Here is an 18698-nt window from a genome sequence, read left to right as displayed (position 1 = left end):
CTCTTTAGAATCATTGACATAGAATAAGAATAACAGACTACCTAACATCATGTGAAAGAAGCTGCATGTTAGACAATAATCCAGTCTCAGGATCATTTATTTTAACAATCAAGTTTTCTAACATGTCCATACATAGATTTCTTTTATAACATTTTAGAGCAGGTATTCTTTTCTGTTTAAAATGACACTTCGAGATGCGCAGCGTACTGTTGAACAATATTACACAGAATAGTTTCATTTGTTTCCTATTTTGTCACATCTAGCTAAGTTTTAACGCGATCCCAATTACCAATAGATGCCGAGTTGGAAACTGTCCTCGATCGCAGCTTTCTATTAGTCAAACAGTCAAAAATGACTCTGTCAAAACTTAATCCGATCTACCTTAAAAAGGTCTGACAGGAATTTAAGTTTAAGATAGGTACGAAAGTCATTACACCTCCCCCTATTTTCCTTGCTTTAGAGCAGGAATGATCATTTTCTGAAGACTTCTGATTAAAATTCGTGATTCATTGTCACTGCTTTTTTTGAGCATGTTTCAGTTATGCCAATCAACTCTTAACCACAGACCAGTTCTTAACTTGTGCACTTTCTATATATCAGATAGACAAATCATAACTTCCAAGATTGCTCCGATGGAATCCGATAGCGAGAGTGGGAGTTTGTCAAGTCTGCCATTGCTCACCAGAACACACACACCCAGACACACACGCGAACACACACATGCAGGCCCGCACAAACAAAGTTTGGAAAAAATATGTATAACAACAGTAGACAGATATACTAAATGTGTAGTAAAAATTTAATTCAAGGCAAACCACATTAACTCATTTTCAATTCCGTAAACATTTCTGAAGTCCTTCCCATTTATATCAAGCTGAAACGAAGTCGTGTTGTATGTTTATAAAACAAGCAATACAGTGAGGTTTCATAACAACGTGAAAAACTAAGTTTGCTGAAGGCTAGCAGTCTCTTGCGGAATTGTATGATCTTTCGTTTTCCTACATATCTGTATTAATTTGCCTCAAATGAGTTGTTTGTAACATTCCCAATAAGACTGCCCTAAACCAAGTAAGAAAGACTGCAGGAAAGATCGAATAAGACATAACCGAGGTTTCCAGCAACCTGATGAGTTCTGATTAAGAAACAAAGCCAAAATTTTTTTAATCAAAAATCACTCTATTGCTATAAAAAAAAATTACAAAAACGGATCAAATCTTACATCAAGATATTTAACATTGCTCGACTTGATAAGACAATCTTCAAATATAATCTCGATGACGTTTTCAGAACTTCTCGTAAATGAAAATGTCTTGCATATACCATTTATTCAGTCTTGATTACCGTTAACTTAAGGTTTGATATCTTCTTTTTAAGATATAAACATAAGCCGAAGAAAGTCGGACGAATTGCACTCGAGTGACAGGCGAGGCAATTTATTTCGGGAGCCGGCTGAAATAAATAAAAATAACGTCCGTGGAGGTTTTCGAACCCATGACATCCCCGATTGTAGTCTCCCACCTTAACCACTTTTATCAGCTTTGCTTTCACATATACTTAAAATCGACATCAAATTAGCGACAGATTTAATTTCGGAATGAAAGCAATTCAGATCACTCAAAAATCAAGAAGTCAAGCGTGAAAAAGTGATGAGATACTATGATCTCATAACTGCTTGAACTTGATTCCTGATTACCTCCAAACAGAACCAATAGAAGTTTTAACAATTATATTAACTTTAACCTTTAAACATCAATTAGCCTCTTATACATTGAAATATTGTAAATGTCACAGGATATCAACGTTGTCGTTTTTTACAAGATTTTTGAAGCTTAAATTTTGTCAGATTTATAATTCAGTGGATAGTTAAATCTTGATCTGAACAGTTGCCTACTCTAACTGAGCACAATCCACTACAAAACGCTAAAATCTAGTATATCAATCTGCCTCCTTTTTTCTGGCCGTACAGCAGGAATTATCTTTTCTAAAGACATCGTAATTTGGATAAAAAATTCCACATTTATTTACACAGTCATTGATTTCCTTGAGTATATTTCAGGTAAGCTCAGCAGCCCTTAATAACAAAACGACACTTAACGTGGGCAATTACTAAATTTGATATAGACAAATCATAACCTCCAAGAATGATAAAGTGATGATAGGAAAGTGGGCGTTTTTCCAAGTTCGTCGGAGATTGCCCAAGTTCGTCATTATTTCATAGTTGTATTCCAATTGATATTTCCATTTCAGTGATCGCAAGAATTGAATTCTGCTTCTGTTTATATAAAACTTGGCTCCAATAAGCTACCACTATGATACAACATAAAGGCTATACGGGCGTTCATTCTGATTTCAGTGAAACTATTCGGAAGGATTTGCCTGAAAAATCAAAAAGAAAATGGATATTCAATATCGTTGATAAACAGTTCAATCCATATTTTGTCAAATAATCACGCCTAAGTTTTCCTGACGTGGTGTATAGTTCAAACAACCCCGTTTGAGTGATATTATTTGAATAGTGTGAGCTTATTTCACCTTCACCGCACCATCACCTTAGAATTTCAATATTTTGAACCAGACGATATGGCCATTGCGACACAGACGAAGAAAGCAGAATGTCATAAAATAAGACTTGAAGCAGAATATTTTCCGCATTTGTATTGCGCTCAGGTTCTCATCTTTCATCATTCGGCTCCGCTCTGCGCCTGTTGGGCTGAATATCTTGGCAACTGAACTTGAGCTGTAATTGGTTTTGCTTCTCCAATTAATGAGGTCAGCATCGATCAGGTTTTCTCTGTTACTAACGTTACCTGAAACCAATAATCACAATGCTGCCGTTCATCTTCAAAACTGTTCAAATCTTGCATATCTGGGTCACATAAACCGCAAGATTTAATTATGGGAACTATAAAAAAGCAGATGTTGTCTATTTCAATTATCAAATATTTGCAGTGTCTTAATTAAACTTGATTGAATATTTAAAAAGTCCGCCATAATTGTTTCAACATTTTTTTTCTCAAAATGATTTAAGACGAAAAAAAATAAGGGAAAAAACGCTAATTTGTGGTTACTATTTTTGGGTTTTGTTCTCTTCTTCCTAGTATTTAATTCACAATTTTGCTTTTTTGACATTAAATCTGATCAATAGGGTTCTGTCATAGTTAAAAAAAAACTATCACGACATATGGTAACCTAAAGTTACAACTTTACATTTTTAGAAAAAACGTAATAAACATAAACATTTTCCTTTTTTTTCCTGGAAATCTACATTTTACGCTTTAAGCTCTCTCATAATTTCTGGTGGTTATCTTCATTAGTTTCATTTGACAGAAATCAAACGGAAAAAAGAACACTTGATTGATAAATCAGAAAACATAGCCGGCAGATTGCCGGAATAGCTGCGACAGAAAAGACCTGCGTGCCATATAATAGAGATAGAAACAGATACAGATCTAAATTGAAAAAAAAATCGAAGCCGCTCAAAAAACTAGGTAAAAAACATTCAGCGATAAATTAATAAAGCTTGTTAAAATTCATTCCGCAGAAGCCTCTTATTAGGGACCTATACTGCACAAATGAGTTCCTTTGACCTTTATAAAATTCAAACTAAACTTAAGTTTTGAAGTGCAAAAGTCATATTTTACAGTGAGGTAAGTCACATATGATCAAAATCTAATCACGCAAATAACCTAAAAACTTTTGCAAAAGCGAGTGAGAAAGGGCGTCACGCGCGGCGCGCAAATGCCGTTAGTGAGAGGAAGAAGCCATTTAGAAAACTTGACTTTTTCAGCTTTACTATGTGAAAAAATGTAAAACGAAAAAAGAGCGTCAGACGACGAAACAAAAAAACCAAGAGCACCGCAATAGCGCTTCGCAGCTATAAAAACTTCTGATACAAGAAAAATGTTTGATGTATAGTTCAAAATTAACGGACTACCCTTAATTCTGCAGCAATTTCAGAAAAGTTGATATCAAGCCTAGTAAAAAAAAAGGGGATGGAAACATGCAGAAAAATAAGTACTTTTCCGTTGAAAGAAAGAAAATAATCAAGGTTTTCAGGTAGAATACGAAAATTAATATTTCACACATATGTACCTACATTAATGTTGAAAATCATTTCCCGTGGACAAATTAAGAATTGATCTGACCAAAATTTGATATAATAGACAAATATTGGCATATCTGAGGTGAGAAGGCCAGGAAACATAATTTATTGATATGACAACGATAAAAAATATTGTTACTTTCTCTAATTCCGTCTTCTCTTACGATTGCGGATTCTTAATTGGTTGGAATTCAAGGCTCCCTAAAATTAGTAACAATTCCAGTCAACGGAGAGAGTGCAATAGCCATCTGTACGTGATCCCTTCATGTAAAAAAGTAACTTTTTGTTTAGAAAAGTAGAAAAATATCTTTTTTCCAAGTACCGACAAAAAATTCCTTTAAATTTGACATCAATGTCCGCCAGAGAGTTTACTTTCTAAAATTGTCTGAGCCCTAAACAACAGAACTCTTATGAGTTAAAAAAAAAGGAGAACAACAAATAGGAAAAATAAGTGAGAAGAAGGAAAAAACACTGATCTTTTCACTTCATCTTAAATCATCTCTCCTGTTACTTAAGTTTTCTGTAAAAACTTATGATTTGTACGCTCATTCCAATCGATGCGCAGTTTGATTTCATGGATACTCACAGAAACCCTCTATATATTTGAGCTAGAATAAAACATGGCTCTTAATAAAAAACATGGCTATTTTCGTTTTAGGGAGACAATATTTCGAAAGTAAATTTCCCGATAAACTTACGCTTAAGCTTAAAATTATTTCCCTCAGCTTATTTGGGATCTAAACTGGCTATAAGTTAACTTGATTGCCCATGTATGTCAAATTTTAAAACAATCAGAACTAAAAAAGAGAACATTTCGAGAGAACGACCGGAAGCATGTTTTTCGACATAATCGTGTCTTTTGTTATTCTTGTTTGACTGAAACATTTACTTTCTTCAATTGAGCCTAAAGACGTTTCATTTCATAACACGCAAAGCTCACCAGAATGACACAAAATGCTGGTAAGAAAAATGAGAAAACTTTGACTTCAATTTTTTTTCTGACGTCAACTCTGGAAACAATCTTTAAAATTCGCCCATTTTCGCCTTGATTGAAACCTCCTTAAATTGCTTAACTTCATATACAAATTTTCAGCACTAAATTCTTTTTTAAGAAAAATTAGAAAAGAAAAAAGCTCAAATTCTTAACTGTTACTTTTAATGAAATCTCTGTTCTTTGGAGATTTTTTATTTTAGAGATTTCCAGCAGGCCAGTACAAATGTTCGAACATTCTGTGCTACGCACAGACGCAGTAGCCGTCTTCCTGAATCTTGTTCTCAGTTTTGCGTAGAAAAATTTTTATCCAAAAATAAGGTTTCCCCAGTTACCGTAAAATTGTTATCTAATGATATTAAAATTCCTGCACAAAATACATCGACCTTTTCATTTTACGATACTAAAATTTGAAAAACGACTAAAAAACGATCTCAACCTTTCGCGAAAAACCGTTAGACCTTGTTCGATTCTGCTGCTCATGCGAGAAGCTAGGAGCATATCTGTCACTCCATTGACATATGGCCTGCACACTTAAGCTCTTAGATACTACCATAATCTTCAAAACTTTTTCAAACTAGTGATGGACCGTACCCGGCGATAGTGTAGGATCGGGACGGGAGTTCCCTGGACCTTAAAAAAATTCAAACTAAACTTAAGTTTTAAAGTGCAAAAGTCATATTTTACAGTGAGGTAAGTCACAATCACGCAAATAACCTAAAAACTTTTGCTAAAGCGAGTGAGAAAGGGCGTCACGCGCGCAAATGCCGTTAGTGAGAGGAAGAAGCCATTTAGAAAACTTGACTTTTTCAGCTTTACTATGTGAAAAAATGTAAAACGAAAAAAGAGCGTCAGACGACGAAACAAAAAAACCAAGAGCACCGCAATATAGCTTCGCAGCTATAAAAACTTCTGATACAAGAAAAATGTTTGATGTATAGTTCAAAATTAACGGACTACCCATAATTCTGCAGCAATTTCAGAAAAGTTGATATCAAGCCTAGTAAAAAAAGGGGATGGAAACATGCAGAAAAATAAGTACTTTTCCGTTGAAAGAAAGAAAATAATCAAGGTTTTCAGGTAGAATACGAAAATTAATATTTCACACATATGTACCTACATTAATGTTGAAAATCATTTCCCATGGACAAATTAAGAATTGATCTGACTAAAAATTGATATAATAGACAAATATTGGCATATTTGAGGTGAGAAGGCCAGGAAACATAATTTATTGACATGACAACGATAAAAAATATTGTTACTTTCTCTAATTCCGTCTTCGCTTACGTTTTCGGATTCTTAATTGGTTGAAATTCAAGGCTCTTTAAATTTCCAACAGCCATCTGTAGGTGATCCTTTCATGTAAAAAAGTAACTTTTTGTTTAGAAAAGTAGAAAAATATGTCTTTTTTCCAAGTACCGACGAAAAATTCCTTCAAATTTGACATCAATGTCCGCCAGAGAGTTTACTTTCTAAAATTGTCTCTCCTGTTACTTAAGTTTTCTGTAAAAACTTATGATTTGTACGCTCATTCCAATCGATGCGCAGTTTGATTTCATGGATACTCACAGAAACCTTCTATATATTTCAGCTAGAATAAAACATGGCTCTTAATAAAAAACATGGCTATTTTCGTTTTAGGGAGACAATATTTCAAAAGTAAATTTCCCGATAAACTTACGCTTAAGCTTAAAATTATTTCCCTCAGCTTATTTGGGATCTAAACTGGCTATAAGTTAACTTGATTGCCCATGTATGTCAAATTTTAAAACAATCAGAACTAAAAAAGAGAACAATTCGAGAGAACGACCGGAAGCATGTTTTTCGACACAATCGTGTCTTGTTATTTTTGTTTGACTGAAACATTTACCTTCTTCAATTGAGCCTACAGACGTTTCATTTCATAACACGCAAAACTCACCAGAATGACACAAAATGCTGGTAAGAAAAATTGAGACAACTTTGACTTCAAGTTTTTTTCTCACGTCAACTCTGGAAACAATCTTTTAAATTCGCCGATTTTCGCCTTGATTGAAAACTCCTCAATTTGCTTATGTTTATATAGAAATCTTGAGCACTAAAGTCTTTTTTTTTAAAAATTAGAAAAGAAAGCTCATATTCTTAACTGTTACTTTTAATGAAATCGCTTTGTTCTTTGGAGATTTTTTATTTTAGAGATTTCCCCAGTACCTGCTGACATGAAGTAAACATGATCACAGTTCATTGATACAGAGAACAGCTCTTCCTGCTTGAAATGAAGTTTCCTCTGATCTTAGTAAAATTGAGACATATGTTCGAACATTCTGTGCTACGCACAGACGCAGTAGCCGTCTTGCTGAATCTTGTACTCTGTTTTGCGCAGAAAAATTTTTATCCAAAATTTTTGGCAATTGTGCAGGGCCATGTTGCTACCTTCTAATGTAGGTTACCGTAAAATTGCTACCTTCTAATGATATTATATATATTCCTGCACAAAATACAAAACGACCTTTTCATTTTAGGATACAAAAATTTGAAAAATTGACTAAAAAAAACGACCTCGACCTTTCGCGAAAAACGGTTAGACCTAGTTCGGTTCTGCTGCTCATGCGAGAAGCTAGGACATATCCGTCACTCCATTGACATACGGCCCTGGACACTTGCGGTCCTGGATACTTCCAGAATCTTTAAAACTTATTCAGACTAATGATGGACCGTACCCGGCGGTAGTGTAGGACCGGGACGATCCGTGGACCGACTGAAGCAAGCTTCTTTGTCGGCTCCGAGGATCAAAACGCAGTTTAATATTGGTGCCAGGCAATGCCCGACATGCCAGATATTAAGCTGACAAGAACAGATGACATATTTGAATTACAAATAGAATTACAAAGAAAAGTATTGGAATGATTGTCGAATGTAGGGTCTCGGCAATCGCCAAGAAATATGTACAGAGTTAAAGGATAGACAATGAGTTTTCAATATCAGTTTAAAGGATAAAAATGAGTTTTCATTATCAGTTTGAGTTCATGTAGACAAGTTTTTATACATTTAGTAGCTTTGTTCAATGCCTGTCAGATGGTGTACAGCTATGTTCCGCGACAGGTGTACTGCTATTCGACTTAGATGTCTCAATGTCGTGATGGCTTTTCTATCATTGCCCAAAATTAATTTCATTTGCTGTTTGGTAGACATTGATACTGAACCGAGAGCACCGAAAGATAGGGTCGTTGTGATTGTAGGTTTGCCCCTCAAGCTCAAGTGTTCTCGTAGTGGTTCGTACTTTTTCTCATTTTCGATCCTCACTGTAGCCACTGCTTTAGGATGCTCAATGGTAACCTTTACATCGGCTATGATTATGGCATCCTCTTTCTCAATGACAAAATCGGGTTGTAGATTGCCGAATCGTTGTTCCTTGTAGTAGGTAGCATCTCCAGGCAGCCAATTTTCAATGTGGTCACATAACGCATTATGCCTGGCAATTATGCGTTTCTTATGAAAAGTGCACGAATTTGTGACATGCGTCAGTGTTTCGTCCTGTTGTTGACATCTTCGACAAGTTTTCGATGTGTTCATCCAAGTTATGGCACCTTTAAGCGGAGTTAAGTTCAAGCGGGCCCTATGGATGAACCTCCAATCGCAAAGTTTAGTGTGGAAATTGTACACATCTCTGGTAGTAGTGGGAGTATGTTGTAGGGTTTCCCAGAATCTACCTTGGTTCTTGCATTTGAGAAGCAATCTCAAGTGTATGTTGTTGCTGATGGTTTTCAGATGAGTACTACCGAAAGGAATTATGGCACCATTCTTCAGAAGTCGATATCTCCCATCTTGATCTTTGTCGATAGCGTAGGTGCATTCATTTGAAACACTGAAAGCTTTCAGTGCCGAAGCAAACTCTCGGACGATAGGGTGCAACCCTGCTTTCGATTCGGCTCGTAGCATAGCTGTCCAGCAGCCTTCCTCGTCCAGGCCTAGAAGCTCGTGCATTGTGCGCCCGTAGTTCGTTCTGTCATTCAACGAAGACATGAGAGAGTTAACAATGTGGGTACGACGTAGCCATATTGTATCAGTTATGCCTGGGCCACCATGTTCTCTATTCATGTGTATATAATGATTGGAAGCTTTCTCAGGCAGGTTGCAGATCGATTTTGTCACTCCCCTTAGCATTGCGTTTATCTTCTTTAGATGAGACTGCAGTGGAGAGCTGTTCTTGATTAGGTGGTGTAGTTTGGGAAAGAGGTGGGTTCGAATGGCATGCAGCTTTTGCATAGGGGTGAGCTCACTCTTCATTACCATCTCCAAATCCCCCTGGAAGTTATCCAGTGTTTCCAGTAAACCGTGCAGCTTTTCCTTTGATGCTTTGGTTCCCAGGTACTTGTAGATATTTGTGTCAGAAATTGTAGGAACTGGAGCTCCATTCAATGTTATGCTGTATTTCGCATTCAGTACCCCGCATTTCTTGGCATTAAAATTCATGCCGAGTTTCGATGCGATGTCGCTGATTTTGTCGACAATAACTTGTGGGTCAAGATCTGGCGGGATAATAGCCGCAAGATCGTCCATGTATCCCATGCATGTAACTCCCATTGCATGGGTGGCACGCAGGATTGGGTCGATAAAGAAGTTAAAAAGTGTCGCAGAAAGAGGGCATCCTTGCTTGACCCCACTCCCGATATTGACAGGGGATCCCAGTTGTTCCTTATTAAGATTGATAGGTATTGTTTTACAGTCCTTATAGATGCTGTTTATTACGCTAACTAAAAAGTCAGGGCACCCACTAGCTCTCAATCCACGAAAAAGAAGATCGTGGCAAACGCTGTTGAAAGCATCAGACAGATCGAAGAAAATTACGGTTCGCTTGCTTTGAATTGCGGCATTTACTAGCAGTGTGTTATCCTTCACACCATCTCTATTGAAAATAGCCCTTTGAGACCAGTGCACACCATCATTGATTTTCAGCCACTTCGTTATGCGGTTCGAAAGCATTGTTGTGAAGGTTTTGTAGCTTACATTTGATAGCGCAATTGGTCTGAAGTTTTTCAAGACAACTTCATCCCCTTCCTTATACCCAGCAGGGTTCTTGAAAAGGAGCAGGCTTTCATAGGTTTTCCAGGAATTGGGAGTTTTCGAGGTAGCACACATGTTGTGGACACCTTCGAGGAAACGCTCGCTGAAGCAGGGAATTCGAGTCATTTGACTGTAGGACCAGCCATCCGGGCCAGGAGCCGAATCCGGGTGTTTCATTGCCTTCTCTACTTCCTCCTTTGTGAAAGGCTCCATAAGCTCTTCAATGCCATCTTTGCACTCCGGCCATGTTAACTCAAAAGAACCAATAACCATTTCCTTTTTGTCAAACTGCATTTGCATTTCGCTGAAAAGTTGGTTTGCAGGTACTTGGCAGTTGACTTGTTTGGCTCCTCGCAAAGCATCCATGGCCTTTCTAGTACTTTTGCTGTAGAGAGCTTGCAGTTCGTTCCGTGAAAGAGCCTTCTTTGTGTGATTCTTGGCTTTGTTGGGTCTTGGCTTCGGAGGCATCAGTGCTTGTATCCACTGATCTGGATTGAAATTTGGGTCCGCTATTGCCGGGTATGCTTCATTAGTTGCGGCGAGGGGTGCGGATACTGCAGCAGGAACTTGCACCTCGGGCATAGCGGCAACCGGAGCGGGCAGATGCACTTCGGGCATTGCAGCGGGCGATGCGGCCCCCGAAGCGGGCACTTGCACCTCGGGCATAGCGGCAACCGGAGCGGGCTGATGCACTTCGGGCATTGCAGCGGGCGATGCGGCCCCCGAAGCGGGCACTTGCACTTCGGGCATTGCAGCGGGCACAGGCACTTCCTGCATTGCAGCCAGCATCGGCGCCTCGGGCATTATAGCGGGCAATTCTTCGGGCTCGGGCACTACTGTTGCAATCTCCACTTCGTGTCTGATATTCTCGATGGCACGAAGGATCGATATTGTCTGAGTATTTTCGGGGGGTTTGCAACATCTTACGTGGCTCGACAATGCCTTCTGAGTTCCAAATTTCCTATTGCAGTTGGTGCATGGGTATTCCGGAATCTTTAGCTTGGGGTCCCCGAAATGGGTAGCCTGGTGGGTAGTAGCTTTCCTGCGATCCGGACTCTCTTCACCACAGACGTGACATTGAAACACAACTGACTTGATAGAACTGCATTTAGGCGGTAAGCTTTTGCAAAATTTTTGGTGCCGTAGTATATCTCTTTTGAAAGAGGATTCCCTAATTCCAGATGCACACGCGGTGCATTTAATTGGGAAGTTGACAGGAAATTGAATAACGGCACGTTCGCCAATATAGGAGAAACTAGAGTTCATTATAGTTCACAAGAGAAAGGAATTGTTTAGGGGGTAAATAGGCGAGAATGGGACAGGGCCAAATGTCTCCTGTTTCTATGCGATCACGCCACGGCGACTCAACGGGAGGGATTTACCTCAACCGCATAGAAAACAAGGCGAAGTAAGAAATAATAATGGTAATGTAAGGGGTTAAGAAAGCATATAAGCATTAGAAGTAAAAGAAAGCTGTAAAATTGGATGTTAATTAACTATACTCAAGGCGCCTTTAGCACAGTTGCTTAGGCGCTGATTTCGAAAGTCCAAGGCTCCCCCGGGAGGGGGTTCACTTCCCGTTGCATGCTGTACTTTTTCATGATCTTAGCCAAAAGGCCGAGAAGCGATGATCCAAAGATCCGTCACAGATACTTGATGACCATCGTCCTAGGCACCTCAACAAGGTGATACGAAGTTAACACAATCCACATACATATTGCGCACCTAGATGCACAGCTCTATCGTTCAAAGTATTAACAAATATTGCACCTCAAAAAATTTGCACAAAAAAAGATCATATTTTGATCAAAATTTCACGGAGAAAACGCTGAAAATGAGATCTACCGGCTCAAAACTACGTTAACCGCAAATTTTGCTTCAAATAACCTACAAAACCACGTTCTGTTCAAGCTAATAGTAGCTCAAATTGAATTCAATTCATGCTCTGAACACATTTTATCTCTATTTTGCTTGACAGAGCTCTCGGACTGAACAAATTTGCGTGCTGTAGCACGCAAACAATCGCGGTTGTAGAGAGAACAAGATAGAGAGCTAGTATAATGTGTCGAAAGAGGAGGGATAAAATAAATGTAGCTATGGTAGAACTCGAACAGCGTACAATTGTAAAGCGGGAGTCTTAGAAGGGAATATCAGGGAAGCAGTTATAGAGGTGATATATCCATACATTATAGGACACAACCTAGTGCACGCATAACTGCTGCTAGTTATAAGTGTAACAAACAATTAATTTTGCTTGTAACTTGTACAGGTATAATATAACAGCGAGCGGAGGCGACTGATAGGTATTTGTTTAGAGCGACACGATGTTGATTCCGAACTCGCCGCATTTGGGGAATCGAGCGATCAAGGTTCACATATGTCAAGAATATCTCTGTGCATTGGAGGTGGTTGCGTGCTTTCGAATGCACATACTGCACTGTGGAACTGAAACGTGCTGCACTGTGGAACTGAAACAAATTCACTGTTGTCACAATAATTGTCTTTTGAGAGCAACAAGTAATGCAAAAAAAATGTAACTCCACCAAAAAAGCCTTATAGTTCTATTAAATAGTATTTTAAGAAATTTTAAACCGATCACTGCACTAGTTTCACCTTGTTCGCTTTTTATAGGTTTCCTAACTTCATAAAAGCAGAAAGCAAAACCTATGAGATCAAGAGCCTGTTAAAAACTTAGAGCGAGGTTTAAACAACTGAATCTATTAACAACGATAAAAATTAAAATGTTGATACAAACACTGAATCAATAAATATGGCTGTAAAAATCAACGTTAACCCTTTAACAGATAAAGGAATGAATAGGTGCAGCAACCATGTACAATACTAACTACAAAACTAACATTGAGAAAGAAATTGCACAAACAAAAATCTTTTATCAATACAATCACTGTCAATAAGAGTGACTTCCGTATTTCGCTTCTGATCCTGTCCACGTTTACTTTAGATTCTGCAATTAGCAGTCACTCCTATAAAATAATTAAGACTGAAAATAAACTATAGTCGACAGAAGATGAGACGATTTGACCATCGATTGACGATAAGGAGCAGCTTAAAAGAAATTGAATGTCCGTTTGGCGATGTAAAATAGTATAACAGAGCAAGCCCTGAATAACAATCCAAGGAAGTGTACAAACAGAAGACCAGATTGCCACTCTCCTTACCAGCGTACTATTCCATCAACTAAAATAGTCCTACATGAAAACTGGTTAACAAAAAATTAAAGATTTGAAAAAAAAAACAAAAACTGCGCTCTCAGATCAGCACGTTGTATCAAAGAAATTAAACCGATAGCTACATAATAGGAATTGTAAACAGATTTCATTATGAGCTGTTAGAAATCTTTGAAATTTTTTGCAATAATAAAAACTAAAATTTATCAAATGCACTAGAAGGACAGAAGCAGAAGAACAAAAAGGATCTCAAAGTTCAAAACTGAATCAATTTTTTGAAAGTAAATTGCATATACGTTATTCAAATAATAAACTAAAGATTTATGCTAACGTTTAACTATGCATTATTAGGCAGAGCAAACAACCTTTCATTACTGCAGTACCTGCAAAAAATAACAAGAACCGTGCGAATTACTGTTTAAGTCTCACGTCATTAAGTTCAATAACTATATACTAAAATCTTTAAACAAAAAAATATCCGAAGTTAGACAGTACATTTGACCTTTCAATAATGCAACTAAAAACAAATAAAACAAGGACTACGAAAAACGTGTTAAGCTTCAAAATTCATTATTCTCTCACAAACAAAAACAGGTGTCCCTACTTGTCTGTCGAAATCTAAACCTATAAAACCCAGTTATAAAAAACATGCCACACCTTTCAATAATGTTGCCGAAACAACATACAAAAAAATCAAATTATGCAAAAAAAAACGCAAATAACAACCTCTTATTAAGATAAATGGTAAATAATTGGAATCATTGGCCAAAAAAAAATATAAATCATCAGAAAACATACCCAATATTTTTCTTACGCTTAAAGGACAAGGTAACAAATAAGAACATAAGTATACAGACAGCACTCAAAATGCATTGAAAAATTTTCAAATTAAAACCGTTTTCGTCAAAAACCAGCAAATGCATATCAGGATCTTCAATTATTTCAACCTGCGACACTTAGAAGATATATGTCACATATTAGCAATTGCAAGAAAATCCAATCATAATCCAGGTACATAAGCAAACATCGTCTCAAAACCGGAAAAGTGTTTCAACACCATTTTTTGCATTCCATTCAAAAAAAATTACGCCATAAAAAGTTTAGTTTTCACTGCCTTAGCTACTTCGGCGTGGCAAAAAACTGTAACCGAAATAAACTCCAATTGAAAAACAACAACAAAAAATATGTAATGAAATTGAAAGTGTCGAAAAGCTTCAGGAATGACTCGAAATTAAACTCAATATAGAGCTCAATTGCGTCCTCACATAAAGCAAACAATGAACATTCCAAAACAGACAAAGAGTACAACAGAAGCATGAAACAAACGCGAAAGAAATAAAACAACAAATAAAAACAATAAAAAACCTATAACGACATATATTAACAACATTAGTATAACATCATGAGAATTGTAAAAGTTAGAGTTAGAAAACTTAAGGAAATGTTTATTTTTAAAGAAAGTAAGATCAATACAACATTGAATTTCCAATTATTACCAGCCTAATTATTACGACCCTCAATAATATCTTCGATTCCTAAAATAAAGGCAGCAGCCCAACAATCCAAGAAGCTTAGATTTTACGAAACAAGCCAAAACCATTAAACAATCCATTAATATAGAAACTCAAAGCCTTGCATCTTTGATTCAATAGCAGAGGGCACTGGAGGTTTTGAAAACAAAAAATTTGAAGAAAAAAAGACGACCAAAAACTATGAGAAAATTTCAAAAAAAGTCGAAAATCATCACATTCTTAAGTCAGTATAATCATAACAGTATAAAAAATCTCGTCAACTTCGGAACTGTGCACTAAAAGAAATATTAGTAATCAAGAAAAATGAAATAAAGCTGATACAGAAATCTAGTTTTGTAGAGAACAAGATTTTCAAGAAAAATGACTACAAAAAATTGATTGCTACTTAAATCGACAGGTGCTTAAGATCAATTTCTATTATCAGTTGATCCTATTGTTTGACGCTCGATAACTTTGAAAAAAAAACAACGGAAAAAAACATTGGACCAATAGCTCTAGAAGAACAAGCACTGAGAACAGGCGTCAAGGTTCGAAAACAAAGTGAAACATCAAGTCGTGAAAAGATACACTAAAAAATCTTATCGTCCAGTCATGGCTACAAAAAACCAAATCTCCTTGTCCAGTCATGGCTACAAAAAATGCTTAATTCCAGAGAAATTGACAAGCAAAAACTTATTTCAATTTTGTAAGGCATCAAGATCAATCTGGGATGCTAAAATGTTGAAGAAAGTTAAGATGAAGAAATGGAAAAGAAAGAATTACCCGACTTTCAGTGGAGGTTTCAAAAAAACCAAGCCTTAATTTTGCAAAAGATATCATAAAGTGAAAATCTCTAACCAATCATCAAATCAAATTTTTCAGAGCTTTTCATATTTGCTACTCTTCCAGGTCATCGCAAAAAATGTGAACACACAAGATTGACTCAACAAAGCAAGAACAGGCTTTTATTATTATCCTAATTTTGAGACATTCATGAGCAATTTGAACCTCAAAAACTGTTTCGGAAACCAACAAATTGAAAATGTCTCCAACAATTCAGGTTTTATGGGCTTTCCAATGATACCGTTTTAGCATCTTTCAATGACAGCGCTCTGTAAGTCCGGGCTGATAAAATGTACTGATCCCCGAATAAATTTCGATGATTGGAGCAGAAAAATTACTTACTCATTGAAATCGCTTATTTTACAACTAAAATTTGGATTACAAATATTGAGACCGAACTGGTAAAAATTTTCTAATCGGCGAATACATTTGGAGGGTTGCAGCAAAAAACTTCTTAATAAATAAAATCACTCATTTTACAACAAACATTCAAAGCGGAGAAACTTCCGCAGAGCAAAATGAATTTGTATAAAATGCACAATGAATTTTTATAAAATGTATAGCTTCCATTCGATTTTAGCCTTCAAGACCATTTATTCTTTTAATGTAACAGATGAAATTTGTTAACAACATAAAGCAAATAATTCCTAGTAAAAATCAGCCACTCTCTTCGAAAACGCAATTTTGAAGCACACTGCTGAAAGGGCTGGTTTCCAGATGCCGATTACTTCGAAGCCCCTAAAAATTTTATAACAGCAGAAAAACTGATCCGAAATGTTCAGGGTTTAGCTTCGCGACCATTTTGAGTTTTACACTTTAAGCATTTGAAGTGTTTTCCATTTGTCTTCAAAAAGCCAGTTCTTCTTACTGATCCATCGATGGAATAAAAAATACAATCAAACACGGAGAATGAATCAAGGTACAAATTTCACCTCACTGAACTAAACAAAAACTAATGTGCCAAAACATGCTAGGTAGACATTAATTCAAGTGTTGAGGCCGCAATGTTTGAACTCAGTGATGAGTAATTCTTTTGAAATTTGTTACAGCTTCGTGTTTAAGTTGAATTGGACACTTCTTAAGCAATTTGTAACTCTCTAATTGTTCCCAACATTCTCAAACAAATTTTCATGCAGAGATTTATCAAATTTCTTCTCATTTTTATTTTTTAAACCTTTTCAGAATCCGAAGCGTAGTTCAAGGTAAAATCGATCGATAGTATAGTTCCGAAAAGTAACTTTAAAAGCAGTTTTTGTTCATTTTTTTCTTCATTCTTGCTCAACTTTGAGCTAGCTATACATTTGATGATTACCAATGTACAGCAGATTTACACAAAATCTCTGACGGAAGAAGGAGTATCAAACATAATTTGCAGGATACAAAGAGCAAGTGGTAAGAGAGGTAAGCACAAGTAAAATTCAAAATCACTGCATAACATTTTCAGTATTTTCACAAAATTTGCGTTAATTCGTTTTGTTTTCAGGGATAATCACTCTTGCGTCACTAATTTTCTATTGAACAAGGCGGCTCGTTAAGGTGCGTTCGCACATGATGTTCCGACCCGAGCTCATCTACATTTTAGACTTAATTGTCAACCAAATGAAGAGATAACAAAAATAGATGTTTGAATTTTAAAAAAATGCTACATTTTAAGTTAATTAAACACACTAAATTCTGCCTCGATGAAATAGCAATCATAGGTTTCATTCATGTACATCAATAACTCATCACAATAAGTCGTATGGCAAAGAAAAATACATCAAAACCACGAAATTTTTGAGAAAACCCATAGTATCAAAGTCAAAAAATTCTACAGCTTTCAATGGAAGGCATTTAATACGCTAAATTATGCCTAGATGATGTGACGACTAGGATGTTTGTCATTCAAAAGTTATCAATAAGACATTACAACAAGTCATTGACTATGAAAACAACAACAAAAACAGGCAAAATCCAAAAGTTCGGTAGAAAATTGAGAGAAGAAAGTGTCGAAGCTATTTAAACCATAAGCTTTTTTCTCTGAAAACTTTTTCAACGATCCATTGAACGTCTTCACTAAGCCAATGGGAGCTATCAATATTAGGATAATGTAATACGATTTCAAAAGGAACCAAAATTACTACAAAAAATCCAAAAATTATAAAAATTATGAAAACTCGTGCACCGAAGTCAAAAAAACCAAAAGTTAGAAGACAAAACCGCTAATTAGATAAATTGTTGCTGATGTAGAAAAAAAAGCGGTTCTGTCATTACCGAGACTGACTTACAATCCACGAAAATAAGCTTAAGATAGATTTATGTTAAAAAAAATAAAGAAAATATTTTTAAAGTCTTAACAGCCATTAAACTCAAAAGCTTTCATAGCAATTCAATGAATACACTCAGCTATGCCACGATGTGAATACAAGGATTTTTATGATGCCTAGGTAATCAATAAGACATCACAATATGTCTTATGACTATGAAAAAAAAACAACAAATACAGACAAAAATCAAAATTTCTTTAGAAAAAAGGGAGAAGAAAGTGTTGAAGCCATTTAAACCATATTTTTTTCTCAGAAAGTTTTATCTATGATCCTTTGGACGTCTTCACTAAAGGAAGATGTAGCCATCAATATTAGGATGACGTGATAAGATTTCAAAATGAACCAATGAAACGTCCAATAAAATGTCCAAAAAATTTTTAAAAAAAATTTGAAATCTTGTGGCGTTGAAGACGTATAACCAATAGTTATTTGATAAAGCCGCCAATGAGATTAACTTATGTTGCAGTGGTATGAAGGAATTCAATCCATTTTTTACTGAGACGAACTTACAGTTCACAAAAATAAGTTTATGATTTACTAATTTTAAAAAACTTTCGAAAATTTATTTTCAAAATCTTAACAGCCATTAGCTGTCCACTCACAGCACTAGATAGGTTCACTTAATGCTTATTAGCAAATCTATTGCACCTTTAGTCAACAAGTTTATGCCATAGGATTATAAAACTTTAGTAAAACCTCAAAAAATAAATC

At 36.1% G+C, this 18698-nt stretch overlaps 1 non-coding gene across 1 annotated transcript; it reads right to left on the bottom strand.

The window, feature by feature from the left end:
- Window positions 1–7779: 7779 nt before the first annotated feature.
- LOC142345158 (U2 spliceosomal RNA) lies at window positions 7780–7965 on the bottom strand. The gene has a single exon (XR_012759297.1). It is a non-coding gene; the product is annotated as a U2 spliceosomal RNA (small nuclear RNA).
- Window positions 7966–18698: the final 10733 nt, after the last annotated feature.

The sequence above is a fragment of the Convolutriloba macropyga genome, chromosome 8 (assembly GCF_964194025.1).
Source record: "Convolutriloba macropyga chromosome 8, txConMacr16.3, whole genome shotgun sequence".
Classification (NCBI taxonomy): domain Eukaryota; kingdom Metazoa; phylum Xenacoelomorpha; order Acoela; family Convolutidae; genus Convolutriloba; species Convolutriloba macropyga.
The sequence above is the reverse complement of the archived record's forward strand: the minus strand, read 5'-3'. Positions and strand labels throughout refer to the sequence as shown.